At 34.0% G+C, this 13,681-nt stretch overlaps 1 protein-coding gene across 2 annotated transcripts in view; it reads left to right on the forward strand.

Moving 5' to 3' along the window:
- The first annotated feature begins 905 nt into the window (after positions 1–905).
- Positions 906–13,681, forward strand: part of LOC131677454 (octopamine receptor beta-2R-like) — a 303,621-nt gene continuing 290,845 nt past the window's right edge. For both annotated transcript variants that reach the window (XM_058957289.1, XM_058957290.1), the window contains exon 1: positions 906–2,468. The gene's annotated coding sequence lies outside the window, so the exon portion shown is untranslated. The remainder of the gene's footprint in view (positions 2,469–13,681) is intronic.

A 13,681-nucleotide genomic window follows, 5' to 3' on the forward strand; every position in this document is an offset into this window, starting at 1 on the left:
TGTATTGACTCTTAAGAACTAGCCACTTCCCAGTCAAGCCAAACAAAGCTTGAGCTGGAACTGTGACTGGTTTCTGTCAGAATTTCGCCAGAAAAAGTGGCGATCCAATATTCCGGATGGGTTTGATTGGGTAAAATAAATTAAACAACATTCTAGTTACTGTTCTGGTTAGTATATCTAAATGAATTAAATTAGTAAACATAAATTGTTCATTTAATTTAATTTAATTTAACGATTCCTCGTGTATGTGAGAAACAACAGAGAGATTAACAATGATATCGATATTACGCGCCAAATTAAAACATATGTATGCGCGAGTTTTTTGGTACCTACTTAAAACGAGAGCAAAGCAGTATCGCAAATCTCCCACCACTCAAATGTGTTCCCCTATGTGGAAAAATGAACACGACCTGGATGAACAGTCGCACACCAGGCGTCTCCATTCAGCTCACAAACGCCAGGCAAATCCATTCAAAGTTTCCACCCAAGCGTAGGTATTGCACCTACCATCGGTGGGTGGCAGTAAATAATTCGCTCTCAAGCAACGCAGCCACAGCGAGCGAGAGTCAACCGATTCGACGAGAGAATTGAGCTACACCAACAGTTCGCCCGGCAGCCGAACCGTACGTACCGCATCAACATTTTCGTACTCGCGAGAAAGCTCCCTGAACTGAGCGGCTGACTGGCTGACTGACTGACCGACGACGACGACGACTGCTGGTGAAGTAGCTCGCTTGCTGATAGCAGCAAACAGTCGCGGCCGTCGTCATCGTTGCATCGTTCTCGCTCAATTTCGGCACCATCGCGTCGGTGTGTGGTAGTCGTCGTCGTCGCATCTTCACTAGGGCCCAAATGCTAGTCGAGATTTCGCTCTTGGTCCCAGTTCTACTCGGTACTCGCAGTCTGTCGCAACGTTTGGTAAACTATCCATCAGCTGGTGCGCTTTTGGTATGTTTGGTGATTAGGCCGCATGGTGGCAAGCGGTGCAGCACAGCACATCATTATTCGGTGTGAGCAAGAACTTCCGGTGGTGGAAAATCAGATATTCGTTTTTTTCGCTCTCTTCTTTCTTCTGCTCGGTGCGCTTTGCTGCGGCGTTATTAATTGATGAAGCGTGGAATGTGGCAGGCATCGCGAACAGTTCAGTATTTCCGCTGAAAACGGAAAGTGTGAAAAGGAAGATTACCGCTCATCCATCTATTTATCCTAGCATCCAGCTTACTCGGGCAAATGAATGTGTTATTGTTGGTGGGAGAGACGCTGAGGAAGTCGGTGCAGTCGGTTAGTGTCTAGTTAGTGTGTGGGTGGCGTGCGAATTCAATGCAAGCATCAGAAGGCTGATATTAAGGACTCTCGAGCAGTAGTGGTGGGAAAAGTTTGCCTCTGCAGAAGGGGGGTGGGATCCGTAGCCGATTGTGGCACGTGAAGAGATTGGTGGTAATGCTCGTGGCGGGGAAGAATTATACGTGCATAGTAGGAATGAGCAGCAGTGGCTGAAATAGTGCTACCCAGTGGTGGTGGAGCTTTGGTCGTATGTGAAAGCTACTTTAAGATTTGCTTTTGATCGGTCGTTGATGCTTTCCGAACGGGTTGGGGGCTGGCGGGAAGTAAATGTGCGAGAAGATTTTTCATTCGTGCTCAAGTCGTCTGTGTCATGATAATTAGGGCAAGGGAAAATTCTTATTTCTGTGCAGTGGTTCCATTGTTGAAAAAAGTGTCCCGGGTGCGAAATATAGTCAACGGAAATGGTTCTGCAGATGGCATGAATTGAGCAGAAGGCAATAGCATATTGTGCTAATCAGTGAACGGAAGAGCAAGGCGCCCTTGGGCTGTCTTTCCTAAACACTGCTTGGAAGTGAAGTGGAAATTCTTGGAAGTTACACCAGACCAAAATAGCAGTGAGTGTGTTGAAGGTGTGTAGCGAAACGAAGGAAAGTGAAAAGAAAAAATAAAACCAGTGGTGTCACACAATTCCGCCGCGGCGTGGCTGCCTCAAGGAGAGTGATTCCCGAGTGAAGGTCGCTCCAAAGCGAAAATAGCCAATTTTTCCCTCGCGTTCAGTGTCAAAGAAAAACGACGGGGTGATTGTCTCCGCACAACGACCGACCTGCCCGAAGGGAGGCACAACCAATCTAATCCTTACCGTTATGTGTTACTTGTACTGAGCTGGGAAAGCAGCAGAAGATCAAGAAGCCAGGGGAAAAAACAGGGAAAAACATCCAATCCAACCACATCAGCATAAAATCACAAATTTATTCCGTATGAACCGAACGCAAGCAAAGTGTGTCAGCCTGTGAAAAGTGAGAATATTTCCCATCGGATTGCGGATTCGTGCTTAAATCGACAGCCGTACTTGGTTGCTGCTGTTGTAGCAGCTGTGACACATCTCGGTCTCGTTGCGTGAGGCGGGGGGTGGTGAAAATCAGAGACGAAGGAGTTCCAAGGACAAACCCGTGCAGCACAGCGACGTAAGTGTTAGCGTACTCCTGCCGTTGATGAACGGATTTTTTTCTTTCTTCTTAGGTGTTTAAATGTGTTTTTTTTTTGTTCTCTGTACCTTCCTTGTGAAAGTTTGTGAATTGTGCTTCGCGCCTTTTTGTTTAGTCCGTTCGGGCACTTTCTGCTACGGCGGTTGGAGAAACGTAGGTTTCTGTGTCGACGGTAAGATGCGTAGTCGTTGGATAGAGTCGCACTGGGGGGGCTTAGTAAATCCGACCTTCGTCGGCTATTTTATTTAGGTTTTTACTGTTTTTTTTGCAGATGGAATAAAAGATGGTTTACGGGAGTTGAAAAATTGTTGTAATTAACGCTCCCACCACCATGCCTCAAAAAAAGTCGGTACGGTATTTTCAAATCGCTATATCTCAGCAGTCGCTTGACCAATTTGGACAATTTTGGTATCAATGGATTTTTTGGACTCTTTAGATTACTTTGAATTAGTTCAAATTTAAATTTGACCACAATTGATCTATTTACGACAAAAAAAATCGGAGCAAGTTCTACAAAAAATTGGAAATTTCCAATATTTGTGAAGAACTTAAAATCTAGCGCGATGACCTACGCATATTATTATGTTAAATTCTTTGGATTGATGTAGGCAACCAATTTCTAGCAGATTGTTCATAATTTCTTATGAAAGGAACTACAATATCTTCACAAAATTGCATACAATACAGAAAATGACAATTTTCGGAAATAATTCAAATTTCATAGTGATGACATGCATATATTATATTGTCAAAATGTTCGTATATATGCGAGTGACAATTTTCAAGAGCATTGTTCATAGTTTTTAATTCAATGAACTACAAAATCTTCACAAAATCACGTACTTTACAGAACATTTCTTTATTTTCCATTGTAACTTTAAATTTTCACAATGAATATCGCGTTTCATTATATCAAAATGTTCGCATTTATGTGTTAGACGTGTTTTCAGAACATTATTTATAGTTTTAAAATCACTGAACGACAATAGCTTCACAAAATCACGTATTCCATAGAACATTTCTTTATTTTCCATTGTAGCTTGAAATTTTCACAATGAATATCGCATTTTATGATGCTAAAAAATTTGCATTTGCGAAATAGACAAGTTTCCAAAGCATTGTTTGTAGTTTTAAATTCAATGAACTACAATATCTTCACAAAATCACGTATTTTACGGAACAATTCTTTGTTTTCCATTGTAACTTGAAATTTTCACAATAATTATCTCATTTTATGATACTAAAATAATTTTATTTACGAAACAGACAAGTTTCCAAAACATTGTTATTAGTTTTAAAATCAATGAACTACAATATCTTCACAAAATCACGTATTTTACGAACATTTCTTTATTTTCCATTGTAACTTGTAATTTTCATAATAATTATCTCATTTTATGATGCTAAAATATTCGCATTTACAAAATAGACAAGTTACGAGAAGATTGTTAATAGGTTTTAATTCAATGAACTACAATATCTTCACAAAATCACGTATTTTACAGAACATTTCTTTATTTTCCATTGTAACTTGAAATTTTTACAATTTTATGATGCTAAAATATCGCATTTATGAAGTAGACAAGTTTCTAGAACATTGATAATAGTTTTTATTTCAATGAACTACATCGAGTATTTCATCGAGAAAGTCGAGTATTTCATAGAACATTTCTTTATTTTTCATTGCAACTTGAAATTTACGCCATGTATATGATATCAAAATGTTCGAATTTATGTGATGGACAAGTTCCTGGAATATTATTCAGTTCTTAATTCAATTAACTACAATATCTTCACAAATTTGCGTATTATACAGAATTTTCCTTTATTTTTCAGTGTAACTTTAAATTTTCACAGGGAATGAAACTCTAATACAAAATGTTCACATTTATCTAATAGATTAATTTGTGGAACATTGTTCCTAGAGTTTGATTCAATGAACTTAAATATCTTTACAAAATCACGTGTCCTAGAGAACATTTCTTTATTTTCTATTGTAACTTAAAATTTTCACAATGAATATCGCATGATGCTAAAATATTCTTATTTACGAAACAGAGAAGTTTCCAAAACATTGCTTTTAGTTTTAAATTCAATGAACTACAAAATCTTCACAAAATCACGTATTTTACAGAACTTTTTTTTCTCCATTGTAACTTGAATTCAATGAATATCGCAACATTTTTATATCTAAATGTTCGAATTTATGTGATACTCAAGTTTGTGGAACATTGTCCGTATATTTGAATTCAATGAAATACACAATCTGCACAACATCACGTATTTTACAGAACATTTTTTTCATGGGTAGCTTGAAATTTTTATAATGAATAATGCTACGACACCAAAATGTTTGTATATATATGGTAGCCAAGTTTGTAGAACATTGTTGATTGAATTTAATTTAATTTGAACTACAATGTTTTCAAAATAATGAAATGTTCTGTAAAATACGTGATTTTGTGAAGATATTGTAGTTCATTGAATTAAAACCTACGAACAATCTTCTCGTAACTTGTCTATTTCGTAAATGCGAATATTTTAGCATCATAAAAAGAGATAATTATTGTGAAAATTACAAGTTACAATGGAAAATAAAGAAATGTTCCGTAAAATACGTGATTTTGTAAAGGTATTGTAGTTCATTAAATTTAAAACTAAAAACAATGTTTTGGAAACTTGTCTGTTTCGTAAATAAGAATATTTTAGCATTATAAAATGCGATATTCATTGTGAAAATTTCAAGCTACAATGAAAAATAAAGAAATGTTCTATGGAATACGTGATTTTGTGAAGCTATTGTAGTTCAGTGATTTTAAAACTATGAATAATGTTTTGAAAACTCGTCTAATACATAAATGCGAACATTTTGATATAATGAAATGCGATATTCATTGTGAAAATTTCAAGTTACAATGGAAAATAAAGAAATGTTCCGTAAAATACGTGATTTTGTGAAGATATTGTAGTTCATTGAATTAAACTATAAGCAATGCTCTCGAAATTTGTCTATTTCGTAAATGCGAATATTTAAGCGTTATAATATGCGATATTCATTGTGAAAATTTCAAGTTACAAAGGAAAATATAAAAGGTGCCTTTAAATACTTGATTTTCTGAAGATTTTGTAGTTCATTGAATTAAAAACTATAAACAATGTTCCAAAAACTTGTCTATTTCGTAAACCCGAATATTTTAGCATCATAAATTGAGATAATTATTGTGAAAATTTCAAGTTACAATGGAAAATAAAGAAATGTTCTGTAAAATACGTGATTTTGTGAAGATATTGTTGTTCATTGAATTTAAAGCTATAAACAATGTTCCAAAAACTTGTTTATCTCGTAAATGAAAATATTTTAGCATCATAAAATGCGATATTTATTGTGAAAATTTCAAGTTACAATGGAAAATAAAGAAATGTTCTATGAAATACGTGATTTTGTGAAGCTATTGTCGTTCAGTGATTTTAAAACTATGAATAATGTTCTGAAAACACGTCTAACACATAAATGCGAACATTTTGATATAATGAAATGCGATATTCATTGTGAAAATTTAAAGTTACAATGGAAAATAAAGAAATGTTCTGTAAAATACGTGATTTTGTGAAGATTTTGTAGTTCATTGAATTAAAAACTATGAACAATGCTCTTGAAAATTATCACTCGCATATATACGAACATTTTGACAATATAATATATGCATGTCATCGCTATAAAATTTGAATTATTTCCGAAAATTATCATTTTCTGTATTGTATGCAATTTTGTGAAGATATCGTAATTTCTTTCATAAGAAATTATGAACAATCTGCTAGAAATTGGTTGCCTACATCAATCCAAAGAATTTAACATAATAATATGCGTTGGTCATCGCGCTAGATTTTAAGTTCTTCACAAATATTGGAAATTTTGTAGTACTTGCTCCGACTTTTTTTGTCGTAAAAAGACCAACTGTGGTCAAATTTAAATTTGAACTATTTCAAAATAATCTAAAGAGTCCAAAAAATCCATTGATACCAAAATTGTCCAAATTGGTCAAGCGACTGCTGAGATATAGCGATTTGAAAATACCGTACCGACTTTTTTTGAGGCATGGTTGTTCGTGTAAATAAAACTGGCACGGTTGGAGGAGTGTTAATACAAAGGAATACTCAGAAAATAATTATCCTAACTGATATTTTCTTTGCTATAAAGCTTTAGTTCAGTTTTTCCCCATTGTTGAATTTAGCACAGAAAATCATAGTTGGTACCTACGTTTCATAGAGCGGACACACACCATTTTCTGTTTGATTTCGTAAATTTCGAGAAAATGGAACAAATTTATAAGAAGTCTTACGGGCTTCAAAAGCATTACAGTCTATTTTAAAGAAGCTCTATGAAACTCAGGGAGTTTAAACAAATTAACAGTAAGCCTTAATCACATCAAGAAAATCCATCAAGTATTAGGAGAATCCCTCAAGCCATAGATATGTCTTGCAGTCTTTAACCTGTTCATGCCCAATTTTTTTCTAGCGCATATTGGAATAAAAAATATTTTGTCTTAAAAGTGTTGAGGTTAAACCTGTTTTGATCAAGACAGATGTTTCTCTCTCTCCGTGTTAGAAGTTGCTCAATTCTTACTTTTCGATGCTGAACACAATTCTTCTAGAATATTTATAATTGTTCAATTGCATGGAAAAAGTTGTCAAATATAGTCTAAGTTGAAGGGTTTTATCAGTTTTCAGAAATATTTTAAGACAACAAATATACACGGAAAAAACGTTCATAAATTCATGAAAAAATCACGATTTCGTGAATTGGCCGATTTACAAAAATCGTGACTATGTTCCTGAAATTATGAATAATAAACATCGTATTCATGAAATTATTAGTGTTTCCAAAAATCAAGTTCGCACCAAAAATATAGATGACGTTACATTCGACTGTTTGGTTGGTTTACAGTGCACAGTGGTCTATGAAGGCAAATTTGGCAGGAATTTTGAGATTTTACTAAAACTAAACCACCACAGCCTTATTATGTCTTTGGAAAACTTTTCGTAGCTTTTGAACCCCTACACTTTTTTTGTTCAAACAACAGTTAGAGTGATACTAATTTTACCAAGTTCAAAAATTCAACTTTTTAATCATTCTAGATAGTCCTTCAGTAAAGTTGTAGAACGACAAGTTTTAGAAAAGATTGCTGAGGGCATACTATCTTATACTTTTTTAAGAAAATTGTTTTATTCAAATAACTTTTGCGGTATTGATTTAAAAATTGGATTACTTCAGACAACTTTAAGATTGTTTTAAGGCGAATAATTTGTTTCACGGAATCACATATCTAACTATTATTTTTGAAAAGTTATGGGCGCTTTTTCGATAAAAATGTGGTGCCTTGGAATACCAATATTACTCATTGGGGCAAACAAAAGTTAATTCTTTTTCAACTACATACAAAGTCATGATTCGAGGTTTATTTAAGCAAAAAATGGCGACTAAGATATCTTCTAAACTTTCACAAAATTGATTTCAAATAATCAATTTTTGATATTATAAGTATTAATATCTTTTGATTAATAGAAACTGTAGCTTTAATGTATTACAATAAAATGTTGGTCTTCAAAAACTCTGAAAAACATCTAAAGGATATGTTAGAAAAAATGGAAACTGCAAAAGTTATATAAAAATTGGTTTTTCATTCATGATAAACCTTCATTCTCATGATGAAATTTAGCACTTTACAAGACTTTTCTATTGTATTAAATCGTGGGCAGGGTTCATTAAAATCAGGAAATTAAATTTTTAATGGTTCGAGAATGAGTTTCCCAGTCTTTCTGAAAATTTATAAAAATCCAATTTAAAAAACTTTGTCGAAGGCACTGGAACTCTATGTCTTATAGTTTTTATTTTACAAGAAATGTACCGAAAAAAAATTAAAGAATTGTTTTTTTAAAACAATTATTTATGCAGGGTGTATGATTCATGGTTAAGAATTTCTTGAGGGGTATTGGAAGATTTTATTTGGCGGACAAAATTTTTCTACACGTGCCATCAAATCTCAACCGTTACAGAATTATTGGTTCGTCTTTGAATACCTCTAATTCAAAAAGTATACTTTGTACGTCAAATCTTTTTGTTTTATCGAGAAGGTGAGAAAATTTTCTATTGAATGGTGTCCTCACTTGTTTCAGTTAATAAGGTTAAGTAATCTTTTGGAACTAATTTATTTCAAAGTTTATATTTTTTATCGATTTTTCATTCATTTCTCGAACATCTTAATAGTTAACACCACCATTTTAATGATTCAGATTGTTTGCCTGGAAGAGCTGCATAATTTGTTTTTTGACATGATACACTTAACTTTTCTTGTTTCTATGTGTTTGTTTAGTTTAATAGAACGGGAATACTTTTGTCTTATTTTCTGTAATACTAGCTCCAATTGGAAAAGTATGGAACTTATTGTATTTTTTTGTTTTCATTAAAAAGCCAAGAAAATTTTGCAGAGAAAAATATGTTAATACCTTTCAGCTGAGTGGATTTAGTATTCTTTTATAAGTAAATTAGTTTAAAGTTAGTGATTATTAGAATTTTCGTTATTTTTTTTAAATAAATAATAAACATCACTATTATTATCATCGAAATGATGCATTTTAGCAAGTTCTACAATTCTTGCATTGACTCCATACAATTATCTCTTTTCGTTTCGACACAAGATCATTTTTATCACATCATTCCCAAAAACTGCATCATTTATCACATCATTGCAAAAACAACGAGCTCACTATTGAATTGCAGCGAAATGAATAAAGATAGGGATGAAGTGTCAAATTTCAAGTTATAGAGAATATCAAGGGGCATCAAATGAACAATCGATAAGATAAAATTTGTTAATCAAATTGAAACAATTACAAAAATCATTTTACTATTTTACTAGTAAAAAGTCGTTAAATAACTCAAACATATTTGTACATAATTCGGTACGAAATTTTCTTAGCTATCCAACGAAAACTTGAAAATAAAGATAAAAAGGATATTTTTGGACTAGAGTCTTTTAAGCAATTGCAAGTCGACTACAGAAAAAGTTTAATAATGAAATTGCAAAAAAAACGAGAAGAGATGAAATATGTTGTTGAAAAACAAATTATGGATCGACTTGAAACTCACGTTTTGGATAGTAGGGATTATGTTCATAATTTATTATTTTGAGAAAAATAATAAAAACCTAATCAAAAATATTAACTTTCAACTACTTTACCACTAAAAGTTAATTAAAACTATTTGACTGATAGATATGAGAATAGCATTCAATAGGAATTTTTCTCACCTTTCCAATGGAACTAAAATATATCAAATTCAAAGTATACTTTTTTGTTAGATGTATTTCAAATAAGTTATTACGGTACACATAGTTAAGATTTGAAGGTATGTGAAGAAGAGTGTTTTTTTCTCCAAATATTGTAGTCTATCACCCCTCGAGAGGTTCTTAACCATGAACCAAATATAACTTTTGCAGTTTTGGTTTTTCATTTAGATAACTTTAGGAATACTTTCAGATATTTTGAAGGAAAACAATTTGTCTTAATTTACTGAACTTCTAGCTTCTTTCGTTATAAAGTTATGTATACCTTTTACTTAAAATAAACAACTTTTTGAGTAAATATTGCAAGATATACAAAAATATTGCATTTTTTTGGTGATCTATATTACAAAGTATGATATTACACATGACAGAAACGGTATTTAATGTTAAGTGCCCCAATCGAAGATAGTTCTTTTTGAAAATTTATGTTTTTTTTATGTAAAAGTTCTCATAACTTCGAACCGGAAAAAGTTTAGTAGTTGCAGTATAAAAACAAATTATACACCCTAAAATGTTGTCTAATTCTAATTCTTTCATTTGTCGTGCAATGAAAAGTGTAAAAGATAGAGCTTGTTTGTTTTCAGTAATTTTTTTTTCTAGAATACGTTATTCTACAACTTCATCGAAGACAGTCAAGCTCTATCTAAAACCGTTAAAGAGTTCAATTTGAAATCTTGGTAAAATTAGAACTAGCCTAGTTTCTGTTTAAACAAAAAGAAGAGCCTTGCAAAGCACAACAACGTCCCTAAACATACTGTAAAGCAAAGTTATTTAGTTTTAGCAAACAGTTAAAATTTCCTGCTAAATTTACATTCTGGACCACTGTACAATCTTATGATCTGCCTTTGTACCGGGCTCCTAAAGTTGGTGGTAGTTATTTATTGATCGTTGCTAGGCCCAGTTCTGCATGCTTTGGTTGTTGTTTGAAAATGTCTCGCAGTTGGTTCGAAGATGCCTGATGTGGAATTTAGAACATGCCATACTTGGTAGTGAGTTCGTCGTCTTTATAAGTCTGTGGTTAACTCATATTGCCGCATCAACAAACAGCGTGGACATTTCGACAGCTTCTTATTACGTGCTATCCAAATCGACCAAAATTGTCAACTTAAAAGTTTTTCAATTAACGGGTACTCGGGTAACCTTTCGGCCTATTAACAGTTATGCACATAACTGTTAACAACGTTATTAGAGGTACATCGAATTAAGTCGTGTATTCGTACCTCGATGGTGCCATCGCTTATATATATAGAGTCATTCGCGCCATGTTGCCACATTCAACAATATACACCCAGGTTTTTTTTGCGCGGATTTCGCAATTAACGCCTTTTGAATGCAAAAGACTTAGACTTTTTCCCGAGAAAAAATTCTAAGTTCTTTTAAATGCAAAGAACTTAGAAGAATTTTGGCAGTTTTTTTTTGCGCGGATTTCACAATTACCACGGTTTTTGCAAAAAATATTCTAAGTCCTTTTGAATGCAAAAGACTTCGTAGATTTTCGGAAACATGGAAGAGACGGGTCTGTACTCCTTATGACCCGCACCTCAATAATATGGGTATTTTCGGAATGGTCTTGACGAGTAGGTGTAGGAAATTGATTTTTGGAGCCATTTTGAAATCCAAGATGGCAACTTTCGGCTTAGCGAGATTCTCTACAACTCAATCAATATGAGTGTTTTCGAAATGGTTTTGATGAGTAGGAGACAAATTGTCGATGTTTGACGTCATTTTGAAATTCTAGTTGGTGACTTCAGGTTTACCGAAATTCCCGCATGAAGAATCTGGACGATCATCCACAATATCCACGAATGTAAAATCTAATCATAAACCAGCGAAATGCAAAATATTTTTATGTGTTCATCCAGAAGAGTGCGATGAGAATGGAAGTGAGAGAACAAAGAGACGTATGTGGTGTGAGTTGGAGGTTTGAATTGATTCAAATTAAACACATTGCTCAAATTCAAGTAAATTTAACTGTTTGAAAACTATTTGTACTACAACTTCAACTTCCAAAAATACCAATATTGATTGGGCTATAGCCAACTTCGCTAAACCGGAAGTCGCCATCTTTGATTTCAAAATGGCGTCAAAGATCAATTTCTGGCACCTACTCGTCAAGTCCATTCCAAGAATACCCATATTGTTGAGATGCGGGCCACTAGGAGTCTTCCAGACCCGCCTCTTCCATCTTTCCGAAAGTCTTTTGCATTCAAAAGGAATATTTTTTTCAGAAACCGTGTTAATTGCGAAATTCGCGCAAAAAAGCTCCCAAAATTCGTCTAAGTTCTTTGCATTCCAAAGGATTAAGAATATTTTTGCAAAAACCGCGCTAATTTGAAAATCCGCGTTAAAAAAACGTGTTTATTGGAAAATCCGCGTAAAAAAGGCCGCGTTATTCGAAAATCCGCGCAAAAAACCTCGCAAAAAACCGCGCAACAAACTCGTGAAAAAAAAATCTGAGTGTATTTTGTTTCACGAAACAAACGCATCTGTTTGATTTAGAGTCTGGAATATATTCAGTACGTTATGTCTAACACGGTGAAATTGTAGCTGTAGGGCGTAAACAGTGGCCATCTTTAGCTCTATTAGTACTTTTAACAATTTTTTTGCTTCTCGAAAAGGAGATTTTGAGGGGCATCTCAAAAAGTAAACAGGAGTATTTTTTAACCACATCCCTCATTTTTATTCACGTTCGACCCAATATGGTGGAGTACAATATTTTGCTTCTGCGGTGTAGACAGAGCGAAGCACGGGTAGATTTAATTGCTGGTAGCTGTGGAGCAGTTTTTAGTTTTTTATTGTAAGCAAGATGAGAAGCAGATGCAACTTCTCGTTAAAAAATAGTAATTCTCGTTAAAAAATAAAAAAAATCCAAAAGGTTTTTAATTTACATAAATTTATCTCATAATGAATCCAAGAAAAACCGAGAAAATGTTCTAATCGTAACTTGTATGCGTAACGTAGGAGCCGTGCTGTTAAAATATGTAGGAACTGACAACAATAAAGACACAGAATGCGGTAATCAGGAATCGGACGCAAATAAAACACCTGCGAAGTACAGCCGGAAACCGTGCCATAGAGATACAAAAATTCAAAAACAATTCATTTTAATTACGGTTCTTATCTCGCTCTGAGTAGAAGCTAAAAATCGTTCCGCTATAGATACACGGCAAAAACTAGCCCCATTGCAGACGGATTGTGTTGATATTGATTTTTGGAAATGTTCTGTAAGATCAGGTACTCGGGAAGTGTAGATGCTGCTCAATCTGGCAGAAGTGAACACCCTGTAAATGCATCATATTAAACATTAGTCAACTACAGTTATTCGCTTCACGGAACAACATACAGCACAGCAACGATTGCGATTTATCTATTCCTGACATCGCATTTTAAAATTTTATGTCAAGATACGGAGAAGTGGATTCCATAACAGCTGAAACTTTGTCGGGTGTTCCTAACGTTGTTGGTGTGGTGAGAATACTTCCAAATAAACCAATTCCTTCATACGTAACCATTTTATGCAGATTAACCGACAATTGGTCATTTAATCAGACAGCACTGATCAAGCACCCAGGTCAGATTCCTATGTGAAAATTCTGCAAAAAAAGCACTGCAGGACGGTAAGCCAGAATCGGCTAAGAAAAGTCCGCCCACTATAACCATAAACAGCACACCGTTATCTTATGCACTGTGTGTCCTCCCCAACAACCGGTACTACCATCAAAGAAGCGAGGCTTCTGAATATTTTGCAGTGTATTCCGTCAATTCAAGCAAAAAATTCAGTTTTTGACCTTATATATAAAGTAAACAACTCCCTTAAGCACGTTCATTTTAACAAATGTCAACCAAATA

Source organism: Topomyia yanbarensis, chromosome 1 (assembly GCF_030247195.1).
Source record: "Topomyia yanbarensis strain Yona2022 chromosome 1, ASM3024719v1, whole genome shotgun sequence".
NCBI classification, from domain to species: Eukaryota; Metazoa; Arthropoda; class Insecta; order Diptera; family Culicidae; genus Topomyia; species Topomyia yanbarensis.